This window comes from Equus caballus, chromosome 15 (genome assembly GCF_041296265.1).
Source record: "Equus caballus isolate H_3958 breed thoroughbred chromosome 15, TB-T2T, whole genome shotgun sequence".
NCBI classification, from domain to species: domain Eukaryota; kingdom Metazoa; phylum Chordata; class Mammalia; order Perissodactyla; family Equidae; genus Equus; species Equus caballus.
Window position 1 is genome coordinate 48,769,616 of NC_091698.1, and position 20,163 is coordinate 48,789,778.

The 20,163-nt window shown below is 49.9% G+C and overlaps 1 long non-coding RNA gene and 1 pseudogene across 1 annotated transcript; one reads left to right on the top strand and one right to left on the bottom strand.

Moving 5' to 3' along the window:
* The first annotated feature begins 6,836 nt into the window (after positions 1 to 6,836).
* Positions 6,837 to 10,410, top strand: LOC138917842 (uncharacterized). Its single transcript, XR_011426393.1, has 2 exons — positions 6,837 to 8,176; positions 8,310 to 10,410. It is a non-coding gene; the product is annotated as an uncharacterized lncRNA (long non-coding RNA).
* Positions 10,411 to 16,943: 6,533 nt separating this feature from the next.
* On the bottom strand, positions 16,944 to 18,350 carry LOC100061253 (splicing factor YJU2 pseudogene; annotated as a pseudogene).
* Between the last annotated feature and the right edge of the window lie 1,813 nt (positions 18,351 to 20,163).

Genomic DNA, 20,163 nt, shown 5'->3' on the forward strand with positions numbered 1-20,163 from the left:
GCTATCATGTGATGTGAATTTGTGGCTTAACTCTACACAACTCTAACTCCAAAAGGACCTCATTGGTCTCCTGGTCATCGCTGTTTCCTCGCAGAGTACAATTTTACAAAAAGAGATGACCATGTCTCCCTTAGAGACGAGTCTCCTTTTAGGCCTTGGGGAAGCAGCTCTCAAATTTTAATGTGCCCGAGAAGCCTGATGGATCAAGGCTGCCCCTGCCCCAGGGAGAAGCCCAAGGCGTCCTGCCCTACACACTGATCTATATCATCCTCCGGGAAGCATAGGACGTCCTGACTTAATCCGATCTGATTCCTATCCAAAGTTATAGGACCACCCGATAACCAGACCCCACCTGCACTGATACCATTTTAATGATCTTTTTCATGATCTTTCCTTTGTCTTGTAAAGCGATAACTCACATACCTATGCCTTATAAATTTAGCTCTAACCCTCAACACATTGCAGCTCTTACTGCCCATGGGTCCTGTCCCCATGCCAGCAGCCCTTACTGCCCATGGGTCCTGTCCCCGTACCTGCAGCTCTTACTGCCCATGGGTCCTGTCCCCATGCCAGCAGCTCTTATTGCCCAAGGGTCCTGTCCCCATGCTTGCAGCTTGTCAATGAAAATAATCTATAACCAATCTATAAATGAAAATTTGGAAAGTTTATTCTGAGCTAAAATGTGAAGACTATGGCCCGGGGCCTTTCTTCCTGAAGGAAGAAAGGGCACCAAAGAAGTGGGGTGTACAGAGTGGTTATATACCCCCACAGAGGATGTTTCACATATGATTGAAATGTCCCTTTTACACTAGTCGCGAGACTGCTCTGTCGGCACAGCGATTGATGGACACAGCAGGTAGGTCGCTGTCTCGGTGGACACAGCAGGGTGGCAGGTCTGCTGTCTTGAGCTGGGTGGTCACAGGTGAGCTGGGTGGTCAAAGGTGAGCGCAGCAATCAGTTCCTAGCCTAAGGAAAGATGCTTATCCTTAAGGAAATGCCAATGTGGGGGGAAGTTGCACCTTTATCTTAAGGCCGTTTGTTCTTGCCATAGTAAATGTTTAAAGCAGATATGCAATGCGTGCTCAACAGCCACAGTCAGGCCCTTTTGGAAAAAACAAAGTCAGGCCGAATTAGTTTTACACCAAATGGCTTCCTCATATACTCCAATATATCCTATTGCTTGCCATTTCTATTTGTCAAGCTCTTATTGCCCATGGGTCCTGTCCCCATGCTACTCCATGCTACTCTAAGAATAAAAGAGCACTACTGCCAGACCTTGAGCGTCCAAGAAATCTTTCTTTCGACTCCTCCACTCACTGAGCCCACATCAAGCGGATTAAAAAGTGCAGACTGTCAGGTCAACAGCAGAGACAATGATTCAGTGGGTGGAGTTGTTACCCAAGAATTTGCAGTTTTAACAATCACCGAAGATGATCTGGATATAGGTGGCAGAGGTCCACACTTTGAGAAACATCATCTTTAGACGTCATAGCTTCATGGGGTCCACTGTACACGCTTCAGCACGAGCTTGTGTGTGAGCCATGGCTCTGTCTCCCTGGATGGGGAGACATTCATTACAATGTTCAGTAACCACTGATCTCTTTATGTGCATGGGCCGACCAGCCTAAGGCTACCGTTTGGATCATGGTATGGGAGGGAGCACTGTGTGCCCCTGCAGATGCGAATCTGAGTGAAATAATAAGAGCAAAAGTACATTGCACATTGCGATTTATAACAAGAAATATATATTTGGTCTTGGTCCAGTTTCTGGTACAGAGCTCCTTAAACCCTTGGAATTTCCTAAGTGATGAGCATCATAAAGGTGTTTTTGTTCTGCTAATGAAGTGATGTTTCAGAAAGCCCCTTAGTTACCTAAGGATGGGGACTGGTTGCCAGGGGAACCAACCGTGAGAGCAGAGGGTTGGAATTCTCAGTCCCACCCCCTGATTCTGGGAAGTGGAGGGGGGCTGGAGGTTGCATCAATCACCAGTGGCTAATGATTTAATCAACTGTGCCTATGTGATGAAGCCTCTATAAAAACCCAAAGGACTCGGTTCAGGGAGCTCCTGGGTTGGTGAACACACGGAGGTGCAGTGGCTCCTGGAGAGGGCCTGGAAGCTCCACGCCCCTTCCCACATACCTTGCCCTAGGTGTCTCTCCGTCTGGCTGTTCACTCACATCCTTTAATATCCTTTGTAATAAACTGGTGATCTAATGAGTAAACGGGTTTCCTGAGTTGTGTGAGACACTCTAGCAAAGTAATCGAACCCAAGTAGGGGTCGTGGGAACCTCTGATTTACAGCCGGTTGGTCAGAAGCACAGGTGACAACCTGGGCTTGCAACTGGCATCTGAAGTGGGGGCAGTCTTGTAGGACGGAGCCCTTCCCCTGGGGGATCTGATGCTGTCTCTGGGTAGATAGTGTGAGAATGGAGTTCATTGCTTGGTAGTGTGGGGAAACCCCCTCCCCCCCGACATTGGAATTAGTATCAAATTGTTAATATAGTTGTTCAAATATTTACAACACTTTGAAGAAAGCAATGATGTAAAAGGCCTGATTTATGCAAAAAGCTGTTCAGCTTCTCTCTTCCTGCTCCTGAGGTGGTGTGAGAGCTAAGCAGAGGCATCATTTTTTTGGTGTGACGCTTGGACTGAAACACACCAGGCTAAGCCGGTTTGCCCTCCTCTGTCATTTTTGGCTCCCACCCACTCTGGGTTGAGTTGGAAATGTGTGAATTGGAGCATGAGTTGAGATTGAAAAAAATATAATAGTTAGGGCCTTGAAGCTCTTAAACACTTATTACCTGAGAGAATGTATATAAAAGGACTTTTAATCCTGCAATATATGTAACATATGGAAGGTAAAACTTGTCAGAAATGTGAATGGGAAGTAGGTAATTGAGAGAGAAGGTATTATTTATGCTCCATTATTTAAAAACTTTAAAAAAGTAAGCAAAACTATAGCAAGCCAAGTTAAAAAAAAAGAGAGAGAGAGAGAAATCCAAAATTTGACCAAACTTTATAACTTTAACTCGATTTGTTGCAACATCACTGTATCTCTGCAAGTCTGGGGTCTCCTGGTATCTCAAGGAGAATATTTCCGGTAAAGGCCATCCTTGATGCTTAGCCATAAATCTCATGCTTTATACACTTGAAAACAATAAAATTCTTGATTTCAGTTAATTTCACTTTTTTCTTTTATATTATTAATTCTCCTGTCCTTTTGAAAACTGGAATGTAGAATGCAATGTGGCAAATGTTAAGAAGTGGGAAAAGCTGTCGGAAAATAAGCTGATGTCAATTTGCTTTTCTCTTGGAGGAGAGCAATCCTTTCCCCCAGCGCCAGGGCCCAGCTCATCTGCCTCAGGCCGGTGGCCGGAGCGGGAGAGGATGGCGTCACTGCTGCATTCTCTAATGGTCTCTCTTGCCTGATGGATCAGGCATCCGCACTCGGGTATAAGTGGGGTTGGACTGATTTGGACATGTCTGAATGGGTGGGCTGGGCCCCCCAGAAGTCTCTTTGGGGGAGAGCCTGAGCAGCCTCCTGCAGATGCGACAGGACGCCTTTGACCTTAGCTCCCGGACGTAGGTCCTCCTGAGCAGAGCCAGGTGCCACCACTTGGACCGGCCCTTGGATATGTGGCTGGGTTCTCTGGATGGCAGGGGCATCTGCCACTAAAAATGTCAATAAGACAAGAAGACAGTGGGCCCGGCAGCCTGGTTTGGGGGGCGTTTATTGAGTGTAACACAAAGGGAAGTGAGGGGTTTCCCGTGGCTTCACCGCACATGCCAAGTGCCCCAACTTCCAGGGAGACCGGCAGATGTGTTCGGGGGCACATCTAAATACACCCCATAAAGGCATGGAAGCATTTCCTCAGAGGCTAAAGGCCTCTGTGAACAGGTGAGAGAGAAACCCAGAGCGCATGTGGGTTACTGCTGGTCATATGTCAGCTATTTCATTGGCCCCGCAGGCTTGAGGGGCCCAAGGAAACTTGGGTTACATAGAAAAGGAAAAGCATACTGTAGTTGGCAAACAAAACGCGTCTTTGTGTGTGAGAGAGTGTATGTGAGAAATGAGCTTTCATTTAGAAGCTTTGGCAGTGACTTCAACTGGCTCCCCAGCACTTTTTAAATGATATTTTCTGAGCCTGGAAACCAAGCAGGCAGATCATGGAATTTTGGCTGGAGATGTTTTTAAAAAATGTAGCCCAGCAGTGAAGGAGGAGGTGGGAATTTGGCGGGGAGGCCTGTGGGCTGCAGAGCAAACTGAGCAGGGTTACCATGGCGGCCCGTCTACTGTTTATACAAACAAAGGTTTTCCTGACAAACATACTTCATATTTAATAATCCTCAGTCCACAGGGGCCTCTTCTCTGTGTGTCGTTAGTCCGTGCCATTCGGACGCGGGGAGAATTTTATTATTGTGTGGGGTTGTTTTCAGGCGCCGATGCACTTCAAAATTAAGTGTTAAGTACTGATATCTTGAAGTGCAAGGGTGAGAGGTGGTTAGCGATGGGAAGAGAGATTAGCCTGCAATATGAAAATGTGAAACAGGCTTCTCATGGATCCAAAGTCTATTGTACCAGCCTACACTGAGCGTTCAGAAGTATAGACTGCCGTTTTAATTCAGTTCACATGCCACAGGAAAACTGGACTCCACCTACCTACCTTCTCTGTCTTACTAGCACTGCAGCCCTCCCAATCAACCACGCTTTACGTTGCCATTGCCTGAGGTGTTGCCCTCTGGTTAGCCCATATCCGACCTTTTGCGAAGTCTTAACAAGCTCTTGTTTTGTAAGAGGCCTCATTTGGTACCGTGTAACAAAAAGCCTTGCTCTCTGGAACTGAAGCACAAAGGGGATTTATTGGATCATGTGACTGGAAAGGCAGGGGTAGATCTGGCTTCAGGAATCACTGGTCCCAGTTTACTTGTCTGTATCTTCAGAGAGTCCCCGATCCTGGCACACCTGACATTGTTTGCCCCCCCTAGTCTCGAGGAAGACCCAGTCCTGAAAACTAGGGGTCTGAGGTCGGGAACTTAAAGAGTACTTTCAGGTGTCTTTTTCCTAGGAACATGGAGTGATCAGGAATCAGTGCAAGCCTGGGGAAAGCTCTTTGCGTTTTTCTCCCTCCTGAACATCTGAACACATCTCTAGACCTGCCCAGAGGCTCAGTGCAGCCCGTGAGGGTCTCTTCCGTGGTTGCCTCATCACTGCTCTCTGGGGTCTCAAAAGCCAGCGGGGGGAACTCTGGGTCCGTATTCAACCACATGCACCAGATCTCTCTGCCGACACGCCTTCCAGGGTTTCCCTAATGAATAAAATGCTTCTCTCCCAAGGGTGGCAGAAGTGCGTGATGTCCACATGCACGGCACCAGGGTACCAAGGCACCAGGGTCCAGTGATCTACACGAGCCCCGATTATATCCCCTGGGAATACCCAGGAGCAGCCAATCTGGCATCCATCAATAAGCTTCATTACCCCCACTTCAGGGCCCCTCACAATGACAAGACCTTGGTGTCCCCCAACACCCCAATGACACAGGCATTTCCGAAAGTCTTCAGTTTTGCTCATCACGTGTTTGGGAACAAATCCTTTCATGTCTTCCGCCAGGTCTGTGTTGGACGTCCGCTGCACCTGTTGTGCCCTCTCCTCAGGGCCATGCCTGGCCTCCATGAACTCTTCTCTGGTCACCCCAAAGTACCTCAAAGATCCCTGAGACACCACAGGGCTCAGCTCCTGGAGTGGGTGAGACTGAGACAACACGCCCTGATGCCCACTCTCTCATCCTTTGCTCCACTGCCTCCTTCCCGAGTTGCGTCTTCCTCATGAACACCACAGGTCCTATCTTCTCGGCTTCTACACTCACCCCTTGCTCTTTTAACAGGCACAGAGAACTCCAGGGTCACAGAGCTGGTTGGTGACCATTAGGGCTGGGATCCAGATGTCCTCATTCTCTGCTGTTTTCCTTTATAACTAATTAACACTTTCTCTGTCAATGATAATATCTGAGACAACTGTTGGTTTAAAGTGTAAGAAGAAGGCACTTTGCAAATACAGCAGGAGTTTTAGTTTTGAGAGTCTGATGTGAGCGCCTTGGGGGAGGGCCGTGGAATAATACTGACAGGCTACTGCGTGGGGGCTCTAAGGAAGGAGGGCATCTGCGGATGGCACCAGCTTGCTGGGACAGCTACCTACAGTCAGAGGGAAAGGGCAGCTTTGAGTAAGGCTGAGCTCCCTGGATCAGAGCAGCACAACTTTATTCTCAGGGTCCCGGACAGGGGCCATATTGGAGCGCAGAACTGAGAGTATGGAGAAGATAGAGAGAGCAAGGGGCAGAGGAAGCATCACCTTAGCAACACAAAATGGTGAATGTCACAGAGTGGCCCAGACTCCCTGGGATTTTTTTGAACTAAGTGGTTGGAACTTGTGGAGATTCACAGTACTCACAAGTGGGGCTGAACCAGAAAAATGCCACTGTATGCTGATATTGTGACCCTCTTGTGCCTACCCCAAGGTGGGGTGGCCGAGAGGAAGCAGAAAGTCACTTCAAACGGACAGAGCGGCGAAGCTGTACAGAATAAAAATGTCTGAGGGGAAACGGAATGCTGCCCCAAATTAAAACAGTTGCTGTGACGGGAAGATGCCACAAGGGGGCAGTGCCTCCTTAGCCTGTCTTAGTCCAAATGGGCAAAATCCTGGGGGAGTCGGGAGGAAGAAAAGAAATGTAGCCACATGGCAAGGCCCTTTATCCCTCTTTATTTTTCTTTCTTTCTCTGCGGGGCGCACCGCGCCTGTAATAACGGGGCGTGGTTGCCCTGGGAGGCTGGGGGCGTGGTTGTGCAGAGCCCATCTAGAGCAGCGCCGAATGACCACCCTGGGGAGCATCTCGCGCTGCGGACCCGGGGGCACTGGGCAAGTCCTTTTCCCCGCTCCCCGCTCTCACCCACCTCGGCCTCTCCTCCCTCCTGCTTCCAGAAATACTTGATGAGCAGCCACTGTGCTTCAGGCACTTTTCTAGGCTTTGCGGGCACAGCTGTTCTGGAACTTAGGCTCCGGAGAGGAGGGGCAGAGGTCTCCCCGCAGCTCCTCCCACCCGGCCGCCACCTCCACCTGTGCCTGGAGCCCCAGACGCTCTCGGCCAAGCGCAAGATGCTGCAGTTGACCCAGAGCTGCCTTTAGATCGCGTGCAAGGGCCTTCAGCCTTGCCACATCTTTTTGTCTCCTGCACCCCCGGGTGTGGCTGGGATGACCGGGAATGGTGACCGAGAGACAGCAGCTGCATGGGCGCGCAGTGACCACAAGGGAGCGTTTGGAGGCACCAAGGGGGCAGTGATTGCAGGGACCAAACCGTATTTTTGGGGGGCCACAATACGTCACAGTGACAGGGCAAGCATGGCATTGCTTTGGATCAGCTCCCTTTCCCCACTTTCTCGGAAAATTCCCAAGAGTGCTCTGAACACAGAGAAAATATTCTCCTGCAAGTTGCGCCCATCCTGCCTCCCATCCTGCCTCCCATCCTGGGTCAGGGCAGGAGTGAATGAGCCCGTGTCAGCAGGGCATCAGTCCCTAGACCCAAAGCTGTTTTCCCCTGTCCTTCAGATTTCTGTGGTTTCTTTCTGCCTCCTTAACGGGATCCAGGAAATGGCTGTTGCCTGGGAGAGCTGGGCCTGGAGTCCTGGCTTCTTATATAAGGAGGAGCAGCCAGGAAGTGGGGCTCCTGGCTGATGCGTGATCCCCTAGGTGCAGGGGTTAAATTAGGTACTGGATTTACACACAAAAAGCCCTCCTACAGTTGTGCAAAGCTTCATGCCCTTTCTTTCCTACTTTTTGGTGGCTAAGGCCCCTCTTGTGCAAACCATTGTAAATCCCCACAGAGCTGGTTTTGAGAATTGCAGGAAGCTGACACAACTACGCTCCTCAGCCAGAAGTTTGTGTGTCTGACATTCGATTGCAAATTGCGACTTTCCAGGGTTTCATAGTTCAGGTGCTGAAAGCAAGAAAATGAATATCTGTAAATATGTTTCTCCTTAAAATTTGTTCTCTCATGCCTCTTTTTTTTTTTTTTTTTGGCTGCTACTCCTTTTTGGCACAAGGAATAGAGCTGAGGTCAGCGAGGCTGGGAGATTTCTCGGTCCACAGCACAGTGGGGATCAGGAAAGAGCACTGATGTCCCCAAGGTGAGCATGCTGTCTGCCTCAGGGTCTGGGCTGGGGAGTGACAAGAGCAGCTTTATTGCTGTAGCTAAAACGAGGGTCCGGGTGAGTGGGATGCTGCCTTGACTTCACAGTTGGATTTGGTTATTCAAAACAGTTCTGAATTCCTGGGTGTCAAGATGGCTCTGGCACGCTAGGTCTCAACGCCTGCTTCTTGCTCAGTGAGCAATGGCCCTGTGGAGAGAAGGGCAACCTGCAAACACGCAGCTTCTGGGGTGGCGAGCTCGCCTCCCTTGGGTCTGAAGGGAGCAGCTTATCTGAGGTCTGGCCGAGAGTGATCCGTAAGGACCTGGGCTAGGAGATGGGGGCCAGGAGTACCCTCCACCCCCAACTGCAGATATAAACAAGGGGACCATGCCTCAACCTTGACCCCCAAATGCCTGACTGGCCGGCCCTTGTTGGACCAGGACGTGTGACTCTCAGCCGTTACCTGCTGTGTAAACGCATGTTTCAGTCAACTTCACAGCCACTGCCCAAGCAGGGCCCTCCACTCCACCCCGACCCCAGCGTGTCTCAGCAACCCCAGGCCTCACTCATCGTGCTGTCTTATAAGACACATGCGGTCCTGGCTTTGGCCTCCGCATCATGTCAGTGTGTGGCTGCCCTGTCCTGGGAAAAGGGACCCTGCTCTCCTTTCTGCAATGCCATCCAAGGGGTGGGTGAGCTTTTCTTCTAATGCAGCTGAGATCAGACTGACATTTGGAATCAGACTGTACTGGAGGCTTCGACAAACAGGTACAACACAAAGCCCTGGACAAAAGGGCAGCCAGATGCAGAGTGTCCTACCGGATGTGGTGGCTCTTAGGGCCGCTGGCCTGTCCTTGGGAAGCACGGGTCTCGCTGCAGAGTTCTAACTGCCATCCTCTCTCCCCAAAAGAGAGGGCCTATTTACTCTCCCTACACCCAGGCCTTCAAGCTGGAGAGAAGCCGGGGACTTGAATTCACCTTTGGGACAAACTTTACTTTGTCCCCAGGCCCAGAGAGAAGAGGAAATGCCTTTTCACCGCAGCCCGGGGCTCAGGTCCTCTCATTTCCTGTGCTGGGATTTGCCTTGCCTAGGACAGCTGACTGCAGGGTTATTTGTCCAGTTCCAGAGGGGGACAGCAGCCCCACCCTCAGGAGTGGCCCGGCCCTCCGGCCCCACAGGATGGACATCACAGAGCCGCAGTGTGCCAGCAGCACGCGTGGCCCTTACCCGTGCATGGAGGATGTTGAGGTTTGGTCCTCAGCCTCAGTGAAGCTCGTGTCTTCCCAGAGCATCTACATTCAGGTTCCTGGTGGCTGCACAGTTCCACTCGGGGATCACACGTGGGCATCTGCTGCACTTAACGTGGTTTTCGCAGAAAGGGCAAATCTGCCTTGGGGCGGATTCAAGTATTGACTCCTCCTTATGGCTATGTACTGATTGAAGCCTTGGAGTGTAGCTTATTCAGAGCTTAAAAAGTCTCCAGGCTCAGGGCTCAGCGAGAGCACCACGTGTTTCTGTGCTCACGTCTGTCCCCCGTTCCCCACACCCGCTATTTTAAAGCTCTCTATTCCCCTCAAACCTCCTACCCTACCACCTGCACCCCATTCTTGGCAGCTGCCCTAATGTGGGGAGAAAACAGAGCCAGCAGTCCACCCACCTCGGCTTCCCATCAACATTATGTGAGTAGGAGTGGCGGCTCCTGGCCTCTCCTCCTTTTCTCCTGTCATGCTGGAGAAGGGTCGCTGCCCTGCCAAACTCAGCCCTCCCCACATCAGATTGATGGCAGTGGAAGGCAGCTTCTAAAAAGACTCTGGTTCCTTCTTGCTTGCCCTTTCTTGCTGATTCACTTGCTCACTTTGCTGGAAGCTGGCTGCCATGTTGTGAGCTTCCTTGTGGAGAGGCCCACGAAGAAAGGAACTGAGGGAGGCCTTGGGCCAGCAACCAGCAAGGAGCTGACTTCCTCAGTCCAACAGCCTGTGAGGAAATAAATCCTCCCAAGAGTCATGTGAGTAGCTTGGAAGTGAACCCTCCCCCCCCCGTTGAGCCTTCAGATGACTGCGGCCAACACCTTGACTGCAGCCTCATGAGAGACCTTGAGCCGGGGGACCCAGCCGAGCCAGTCTGGATTACGGACTCCCGGAACTGTGAAATTATAAATGTTTATTGTTTTAAACTGCTAAATTTTGTAGTAATTTATTATACAGATATAGATAAAGAATACATTAGCTCTCAGACCTGTCAATTTCTCAGCCCTGAAAACTCTGGAAAAACCTGTGGATCCACATAAGGTTGCTGCTTTTTACTTTACAAAATAGGTCTTGAAAAATGAGAACCAATTTTTTTTTTATTAAGACTATGATAGTTAAGAACTTTGTGAAATTTCAGTTGTACATCATTATTAGTCATGTTGTAGGTACACCGCTTCACCCCTAGTGCCCTCCCCCCACACCCCTTTCCCCTGGCAACCACTGATCAGTTCTCTTTGTCCATATGTTAACTACCACCTATGAGTGGAGTCATACAGGGTTTGTCTTTCTCTGTCTGGCTTATTTCACTCAACATAATACCCTCAAGCTCTATCCATGTTGTTGTGAATGGGACGACTTTGTCCTTTTTTATGGCTGAGTAGTATTCCATTGTGTGTGTATACCATATCTTCTTTATCCAATCATCAGTTGCTGGGCACTTAGGTTGGTTCCACGTCTTGGCTATTGTAAATGATGCTGCGATGAACATAGGGGTGCATGGGACTTTTGGAATTGCTGATTTCAGGTTCTTAGGATAGATACCCAGTAGTGGGATGGCTGGGTCATAAGGTATTTCTATTTTTAACTTTTTGAGAAATCTCCATACTGTTTTCCATAGTGGCTGCACCAGTTTGCATTCCCACCAACAGTGTGTGAGGGTTCCTTTTTCTCCACAGCCTCTCCAACATTTGTCACTCTTGGTTTTGGATATTTTTGTCATTCTAACAGGTGTAAGGTGATCTCTTAGTGTAGTTTTGATTTGCATTTCTCTGATGATTAGTGATGATGAGCATCTTTTCATGTGTCTATTGGCCATCTGTATATCTTTGGAGAAATGTCTCTTCATGTCCCCTGCCCATTTTTTGATTGGGTTGTTTGATTTTTTATTGTTGAGCTGTGTGAGTTCTTTATATATTATGGAGATTAACCCTTTGTCAGATAAATAACTTGTAAATATTTTTTCCCAATTAGTGGGCTGTTTTTTTGTTTCAATCCTGTTTTCCCTTGCCTTGAAGAAGCAATGAGAACCAATTTTTACTCTCCTTGTTATTTTTATAGAAGAAGGAGTACCTTTTCATTTAAATTATTATTATTATTATTATTTTTTAAGATTTTATCTTTCCTTTTTCTCCCAAAGCCCTCTGGTACATAGTTGTGTATTTTTAGTGGTGGGTCCTTCTAGTTGTGGCATGTGGGATGCCGCCTCAGCATGGTTTGGTGAGTGGTGCCATGTCCATGCCCAGGATTCAAACTGGTGAAACCCTGGGCCGCCAAAACAGAGCACGCGAACTTAACCATTTGGCCACGGGGCCAGCCCCTAAATTATTTTTTATCACAATGTTATTTACATACAATTCATCCATCTTAAATTTGAGGAATTTTGATAATTCTAAACAATTGTATACTCATTTCTATAATCAAGATATGGAATGGCTTCCTCATCTGAAAAAGTTTCCTCATGCTCCTTTGCAGTCAATCCCTTCCTCCCAACCTGGGTTCCATGCAACCTTCCATCTGCTTAAGAGGAAGTCCATTTGAATATAAAAAAACTTAGGAAGGATCTAATCGCAAAATAAAAGGCAAACTTTAAATTGAATACATTTACATTTATAAATCAAAGGTTAATTTATTTATACATGGCCTTATTTACACGTAGACTAACAGCTTTTCAGCACCACTGTTCTGACTCCCATCTGTAAAAGATAGACTAGGTTGCTATAACAAAGAGTCCCTGATACTTTGTGCTTAAATAAGATAGAAGGGGTTTTGCTCCCTCACATCCTAGTTTAAAGGTCGGGGGGCAGTTCAGGCAGGGGTCCACTCCACAAGGTCATCCAGGAACCCAGGCTGTGAGCTGATTCTGCCAACCTCTGCAGGTGGCATCCCTCTCCGGGTCCAAAGCAGCCGCTGCAGCTTCCCAGCAGGAAGAAAGGCTGTGTTCAGAGCAAGTGTCTTTAAGGAACTAACCCAGAACTTCACACCTAACTTTTCTGATACGGCATTTGTCCAGTTAAATCAGATGACCAACCCTAACCGTACGGGGGCTGGAAAACACAGACAGTATGCGGGTGGCCACCTGCCCAGCTAACAGCTGGAGGATCCCATTACTAACTGAGAGAAGGAGACAGCATCACGCATTCCCTTCTAAACTGTCAGCCTCTGCCTCTCTCCTGGGTCCATCCCTCAGCGTTTCAAGTGTTTCTCGCCTGTAAAAATACCTCCTTGGACTCCACTTGCCCTGCCCTCTTGTTAGCCCTATCTCCTCCCCCTCCCTCACACTCTCTGCCTCCCTCCTTTCCATGCCTCAACCCAGGCAATACAGCTCTCCCTCGACACTCCTCTGAGACCAGGTCCTCATTTTGGCTGAACTCATGTTTCCAGGGCTTCTCTCACTGGACGTGTCTTCAGCCTCTAGCACGATGACGTTCTCTCTTGAATGCTGTCATTCCTTCATTGATTTGCTATCGTAACTTCATGTTTTCCACCTTCATTTAGTCATTCATGCACTGAATGCCTCCCCTGCTGCCTTCTGTCATCTCTCAGCATCTCCCAGGGACCTGCCCTCTTGTATTCTTTTTTCTTCCTGCTCCATATACTCACATGGGCAAATCCGCTCCTATGATATATCAGTCAGGATTATGTCTGGCTGCCTATAATAGAAACTCAACAAACGGCGGGTGATACAAGCAAGAGGCTCATCATTCCCATGTAACAGGGAGTTTGGGGGCGGGCTGTCAGTCCAGGGCTGACTGGGCTCCTTGTAGGCTTGCTTTGCCAGCCTCTGTGGGAGGCTCTTTTCCCCAGGGTGCAAGATGGCTGCCACATCTTCAGGCAAAACAGGAGGAAGGGGAAGGGAAAAGGGCAAAAGGCAAAAGGAAGATGCTGACTGAGTCTGTTACATTTCATAAAAGCTATCTCAGGAGTCCCCCCAGCACTTCCATTTCAGAACCAGGTCCCACGGCCTCCCCTCGCTACAAGAGTGTCATGGGAAGAGAGTAATCTAGCTGCGCACCACGCAGCCTTGAACAAAACTGGGAGTATTAGTAAGAAAGAAGGAGAAGATGAACACTGCATGGAAAGCAGCAGCAGGTGCCACCCATGACTTCAGCACCGATCTGCGGACAATTAAAAAACCCACATCTTCTATACGAATGGCCAAGAAGCTCATGAAACAGTCCTGAACACCGCTAATCATCAGGAAATGCACACACACAATGAGATACTGCCTCACACCCACTGGGTTGGCTACACTGGAAGACAAACAGCAGAAAACAAGTGTTGGTGAGGACGTGCAGAAACTGGAACCCTCGTGCATTGCTGATGCGAATGCAAAATGGTGCAGCTGTTGTGGAAAACAGTGTGTCAGTTCCTCAAAAAAATTAAATATAGTATTACCATATGATCCGGCAGTTCTACGTCTACGTGTATACTCAAAATAATTAAAAGCAGGGACTCAAACAGATGTTTGTACACCCATGTTCACAGCAACATTATTCAGAATAGCCAGAAGGTAGAAACAAACCAAATGTTCATCAACAGAAAAATGGATGAACGGAATGTGGTGTATATGCACAATGGAATAGTAATAAATCTTAGAGAGAAGTGAAGTTCCGACACCCGCTACATGAATGAACCTGAAGACATTAGGCTACGTGAAATAAGCCAGACACACAAGGACAAATATTGTCGGGTTCCACTTATCTGAGGACCCTAGACTAGGCAAATTCGCACAGACAGAAGGTAGAATAGAGGTTACTGAGGCTGCGGGGGCGGGGGGCAGTTCTTGCTTAAGGGGCACAGAGTTCCAGTTTTGCAAGATGAGAAGAGTTCCGGAGATGCATGGTGGTGATCACTGCACAACAATGTGAATGTACTTAATGCTACTGAACCGTCCACTTAAAAATGGTTAAAATGGTAAATTTTGTGTTACATACATCTTACCACAATAACAAAATCTGTATCTTCAGTTCTGAACTCATGATTTCAAGACCTGTTGATTCAGGTGCTGGACATTTTAATTGGTTACCTCACCTCCAACAGTGTGTGCTGAGAACTGAACTCAGGGAGTCCACACTGGGCTCCAAGTTTTAGTCACCTGAGATCACATTTAAAAGCTGTCACTGTCCTGCATAGCATTCCATGGCGCCAGGACGGGCGGGTCCGCAGCTCCAAGCCACACAGGGATGGGAGGGTCTGGATAGGTTTCAGCCCCACCTCCAGGCCATGAGAACTCACCCCCCCCCCCGCCCCCCCCCGCCCTTCTATGACCTTCGGCTCCTTCAGCCCAGCCCACTACCCCCACCTCCAACAAACAAACAAGCGGACAAACAACCCCTTCCTCTCTTCCTCCTGCTGAGGTCCTCCTTGGAGCCCTTGGTGTCTTTTTCTGATTTGTTCTTCCGCGAAGACCCCCCTATCCATGTTGCCAGGTTCTGGCCAGGCAGCTGGACTCTCCTTTGGCACACAGAGCTGCTTTTTTCCCGAATGCTGCCTATTACCTGAGGTCAGAAAGGGGAAAGCCTGTCAAGCCTCCCAGAGTTCTGGCGCACACTTCCTCAGGACCAGGGCCTTACTGGGATGACGGGTCAGCAAGCACCTGTCCTGGTCAGCTCTCATGTCCACACCCGTTGTTAAATGTACTGACTATCACCTGAACCTAGGACCGCAGATGCCTACCCTGCAAACAGGTGGTCCACTGACTCCTATGACAAGAAAGATTGTCTCCAAAGGGACTTGCAGTGTCTGCCTACATATGAGTCTGGCATGATGTAAAATTTCTGCTTCACCCAGCATCTCTACACACACAAAGTAAAGTAATTCTCAAGTTGAACAATCTGAAAACCGTGTACTAAACTTACTGGGAGACGCGCTAATTCACAGTGAGGGCGGGTGTGAAGGGTCAGGGGACCTTTCTGGTTGTATCAGCCACGGGCATCAGCTCAGGGACACACAAGATCTTGTTTATCACCCTCAAAAGCCTGATTGGACAGTGTATTTGTTAGCTATTGTTGTGTAACAAACAACCCCAAAGCTTAGTGGCTCAAAACAACATTATTTCTTATCTCACAGTTTCTCTGGGTCAGGGATGGCTTGACTGGCTCCTCGAGCTCAGGGTCTCTTGAGGTGCAATCAAGGTCTCAGCTGGGGCCACAGTCATCTCTAGGCTCAACCAGGCAGGACCCTCTTCCAAGTGCATACAGTGGATGTTGGCAGGATTCAGCTCATGAATGGCTGTTGGCCAGAGGCCACCCTCAGTTCCTTACCATGTGGGCTTCTCCGCAGGGCAGCTCACAACATGGCAGCTGGCTTCACCACAGCGAGCAAGCTAGAGGAGCCAGAGAGAGAGAAATTGTGAGCAAGACAGAAGTCAGCCTTACAATCTAATCTCAGAAGTGACATCCCATGACTTTTTGATTATATTCTCCTAATTAGAAATATGTCACTAGGTGCAGCCCACACTCAAGGGGAGGGCTTACGAGAGCACAAATACCAAGGTGGGGGCGGGTATTGGGAGCCATTTTAGAAGCTGCCCACTACAGAGTTCTCTTTTGGCTCAGGATGTTTCATCTTGCACAGAATTTTGATCAGTCAAATCAATCAAACGTTAGGAGGTGGATAGATAAGCTGAGAAGTCTGAGCAGTTCTGCCCCCTTCTCTGCAGCTATCTTTTCCACTAGCATCGATTTCAGTGTTTTTAGCACAGATGGTGAAGCAGCAGACAGACCGTAAGGACCAGGCTTCCTGGTTGGGCTTTTAAGGAGAGAGCACTGGTTCTCCAGGCTGCCTCTCCTCTCTTGTCTGACTAGCTCCCCGTGGTTTGGCTTTGCTCTGTGGTTTGTTTACACGGCTGGGCAAGGAAGATGACAACCCATCCAGGTTCCTACGCCACATGGAGCCCTGGCAGGGCTGATTTCAAATTGAATCATCAGTCAAAATAAGCCATAACCAGTGTAACAAGCAGAAATCCATGTCTTTGCTACAGACGCACCATGACAAATCATACTCTGTGCCTTTGCATGTGCTGTTCCCCCTCTGAAATGCCCTCCTTACCTTGCCTATCCATCCTTCCAGATGCCCCTTCACGAACCTTCCTGACTAGTATTCCTGTCCTCACAGCTCTTTTTTTGGTGGGTTCCTTTTATTGGTTCCAGACGGTTTTGTGGCGGAAAGGGATGGAGTCAACCGGGGGTGGGTGGGCTCACCCACATGCCCAAAACACGGCTGATATTTTAAGGACTGTCCAAGAGAGGATGGCAAAGGCTTACCAGTAGCTGAGAGCGGCTCCAGGGATGCTGGAGTCTTGATCTTGGTGCCAGGTGGGGGGCAGCCTGAGCTGGGTACTCCAAGGTCCCAGAGGGCTGGTGGGTATGGGGACAGGAGAGAAACCGAGTCTCTGGGCTGAAACCCTTGCTGGCCCCACCGGCCTTGGAGGATGTTCATGCTTGTCCAGTCGTGGCTCTGGTTGGTGCCACCACCTCCCGACCACTGTCTGGAGCAGAATGTGTAACCTTTGACCTGGGGAAGGGCCTGGACAGGGGCGAAGACCTCAGTTGCTGCCGCGGCTGTCCTCGCTGCCCAAATATGCACCCACCTGGCTCAGGGAGGGAGTGCTAGGCGTCCAGGGGTGCAGGGTCAGCTGCCTTCCTGTTCCTCACGGCACCCAGGGCAGGGGCAGCCGGCCCTGCCTGGTGCTGCGATCCAGGCCCGTTTTCTTCACCACGATCAGGCCTCCAGGTCTGCTGCCAAGGGTGCCCACGCTCCGCTCTCAGCTCTCAGCTTTCCTCCTGGCCTTGGGGGCCTCGTCCAGGATGTGGCGGGGTTGGGCTGGAGGGCCAGTCAAGCAGCGTGGGAGCAGCAGCATCCTCCTCTGAATGGGAGTCTCCAGCGGTCTTCGTTTGCTAGCTTCTTCCACTAAGGCCGCCGTCTCCCTCTCGTCCTCCTCCTGCTCCTGCCCGTCCTCCTCGCAGGCGGTGCTGCCGCAGTGCGGCCTCAAAGTCCCTGGGGGCCTCCGCCGGCTCAGGTCCTCGAGCTCCTGCAGGTTCTCCAGTCTCCATCCCAGCCTGGAGGCCTTGGGTTGGTTCTCCAGCACCTTCATGGGGTTGCTCAGCCCCTCGTCCTCCCGCAGCCTCTTCTCCTCCTGCTCCAGGGGCTTCTCGGCCTGGAAGTTCCCTGTAGCCCTGTGCTCCACGGTGCAGTCCGTGCCTTCGGGGTCTGTCTTGAAGGTGCTGTCTGCCTGGTAGCGCACGCACTCGATGTACGGAAACAGAACCGGAAGCGGAAACGGAAGGTGGGCGGGTCCCTGGAGGCCTGTTCTGCGCCCTCTCTTTGCGCGTCGAACTTCTTTCCCCCGTAGCTGTATTCTCCTCAGGTCTCACACGTCGGGCTGAAGGGGCCGTTGACCGCACCACGTGGTGCCAGTCCTGGGGACCCTGAGCTTGAGGATCTTTGACGGGTCAAAACTGGTATTTGTTCAAAACTTTCGCTCTGACATCTTTGCCTCCTAGTCTTCTCACAAGCACAAGAGAACGGGTTTCAGTCGGTGTTTGCTGAACTTCCGAGACCATCCCTTAGTCTTTTGCCCACATCACTTCCTTCCGCATATGCATCTTGTCTTTTTCATTGGCTCCAATCTCCTCCTGTCAAAGTCCGATGCTGCTGAGTTCCCTCAGGATTTGCAACCTCGGTAGCTCAGAACGGAGGTTCCGGTGGTACCCAGCTCCTTCCCTTTCTTCTCTGAAGTTTTACAGCAGCTGATGTCTGTGCCATCCAGTTTAGCTCCTGGTTCATCTTGCCTCATGGGATTCTTTAATTCCCTCGTGTGGGCCTTATGCCCTGCTTCTGATGAGATGTAAGCTTTTCCAGGGCAAGAACTCTTATCCAATTCCTTCAGAACCCCCTGGTACCAGCCCAGGTTAGAGCTCATTGATACTTGAGGGCAGAGGCCGGGTCAGGTCTTATGTTTCAAGGCTGGAACCTGCCCCAGGGTCTCCAACCTTTAACTCCATGGATGAACCTCCCCAAGCTCCTTGCACAGTGCTGTCTATGGCTGGCTTTTCCTAAATAAATGTGAATTTGATGTGGATATCTACGGCATTTGCATAGATGGAAGGGGAGTTAACTCCCCTTTCTCAACCCCAGTATTCCCTCCAGCTACTGCCCTACTTCCCTCATTCTCTTCATACACACATTTTTTGAAGGAGTAGTCTATATTTCTTCAAGTCGCATTCCACGCTCTACTCACCATGCCCGTCATATTTGGGAAATGGCTTTGGAGAAACAAGGAGAAAGCTCTCAATTGCAAAATTTTATGTCCTGGTTCCAGTCCTCCTCTTGCAACATCTAGCACCGCCGACCATCCTCTGTTGGTTACGGTCCAAACAGGATCCAGAAGGCACACACAAACTTGGTTTCTTTTCCCAAACCATCCCACACTTCAACAAAGAGTCCCTTTATTCACAAGGAATGGTGTGGCACCTTGACTTGCTCTCCTGGGGTGGCCTGGGGTGTGCTGCCTGCATGGTGATGGCCAGTCTAGAGAAATCTCTCTAGCTGGGGAAAGGGAATCTGGATCTTTATTTCTGGGCAAGCAGGCCCCTCCATCCCAACATGTCTGCCTTTTGGAAAGGGCAGTGGTCTTTCTGCTGTGAAGAAAATAGAAGGAAAATGCATGTGAGAACTACAGGGAGGAGCTTGGCCGTTGCTGGGGAGCCTCCCTTGCACGGGCTCAGCCCAGGTGCTGGACCAGGCAGTCTGGGTGGGAGTGGTGCAGACAGAGGAGTTGGTGGCCTCTTGCAAGGCTGTATCCTCAGCTCTGAAGTTCCAACTCAAAGGACAAGGCCTAAAGTATCCTGGTGTCTCGGTTTGCCACTGGGAACAGGAGGCAGTGTGGTCCTTCTGGGGGAACTTGTGTCTCCTGTCAGTGCTGGGGATCCTGTGAGTGCAACTGATTCTGAGGGGTGGGCTGGGCTGGACGAACAGTGTTCCTCATGTTCTCCCATAACCAGCATTTATAATCAGCATTTACTGGGCACCCCCTGTGTTCCAGGCTTTGGGGTGGTGGACACTGGAAACACAGTCAGATTATGGCAGGTCCTTGCCCTGGAGGAGCCCTTACAGCCTAAGGGGAGAAGGACAGGGTGACATTAGAGGTTTGCATCCCCTACTGTGGGTGCTCAGAGCCTCGAGGAGGGGCCACCTCCGGTGAGAGGCGTCAGAGAAAGCCAGAGAAGGCCATGCTTAACGTGAGTCTTGACAAATAGGAATTAGTTACCTGGAGAAGAGGAGTTTTGGTAGAGGAGATGTAACATGTACGAAGGCCCAGAGGGATGAAACTGCACAGTGTGTTCAGGGATGTAGAGTGTGTTTGGCCTGGTTACAGTGTGAGGGTTTCTAGTGGGAGTAAAACAGTCAGGCTTGTATTTGAGAATGACCACTGTGCCTGCTGTGGAGGGAGGGCTGGAGGAGGCTGGGGTTGCAGTGGGTTGGCCAGTAGGGGCTCTGCAGTCATCCAGATGAATGAACCTGGAGAGCAGGAGGCCACATAGGAGACATCAGAGGAAAGCAGCCGGAGTTCCTGCTGGCTGTTTTATGTGTGTGCACATGTATGTGTGCGTGTATGAGTGTCTGTGCATACATAGGTGTATGTATGTATGTGTGTGAGTGCATGTGCCTGCATATGTGTGTGCACGTGGATGTGGGTGTGTGCATGCATGTAGAAGTGCATGTTTGTGCATGTG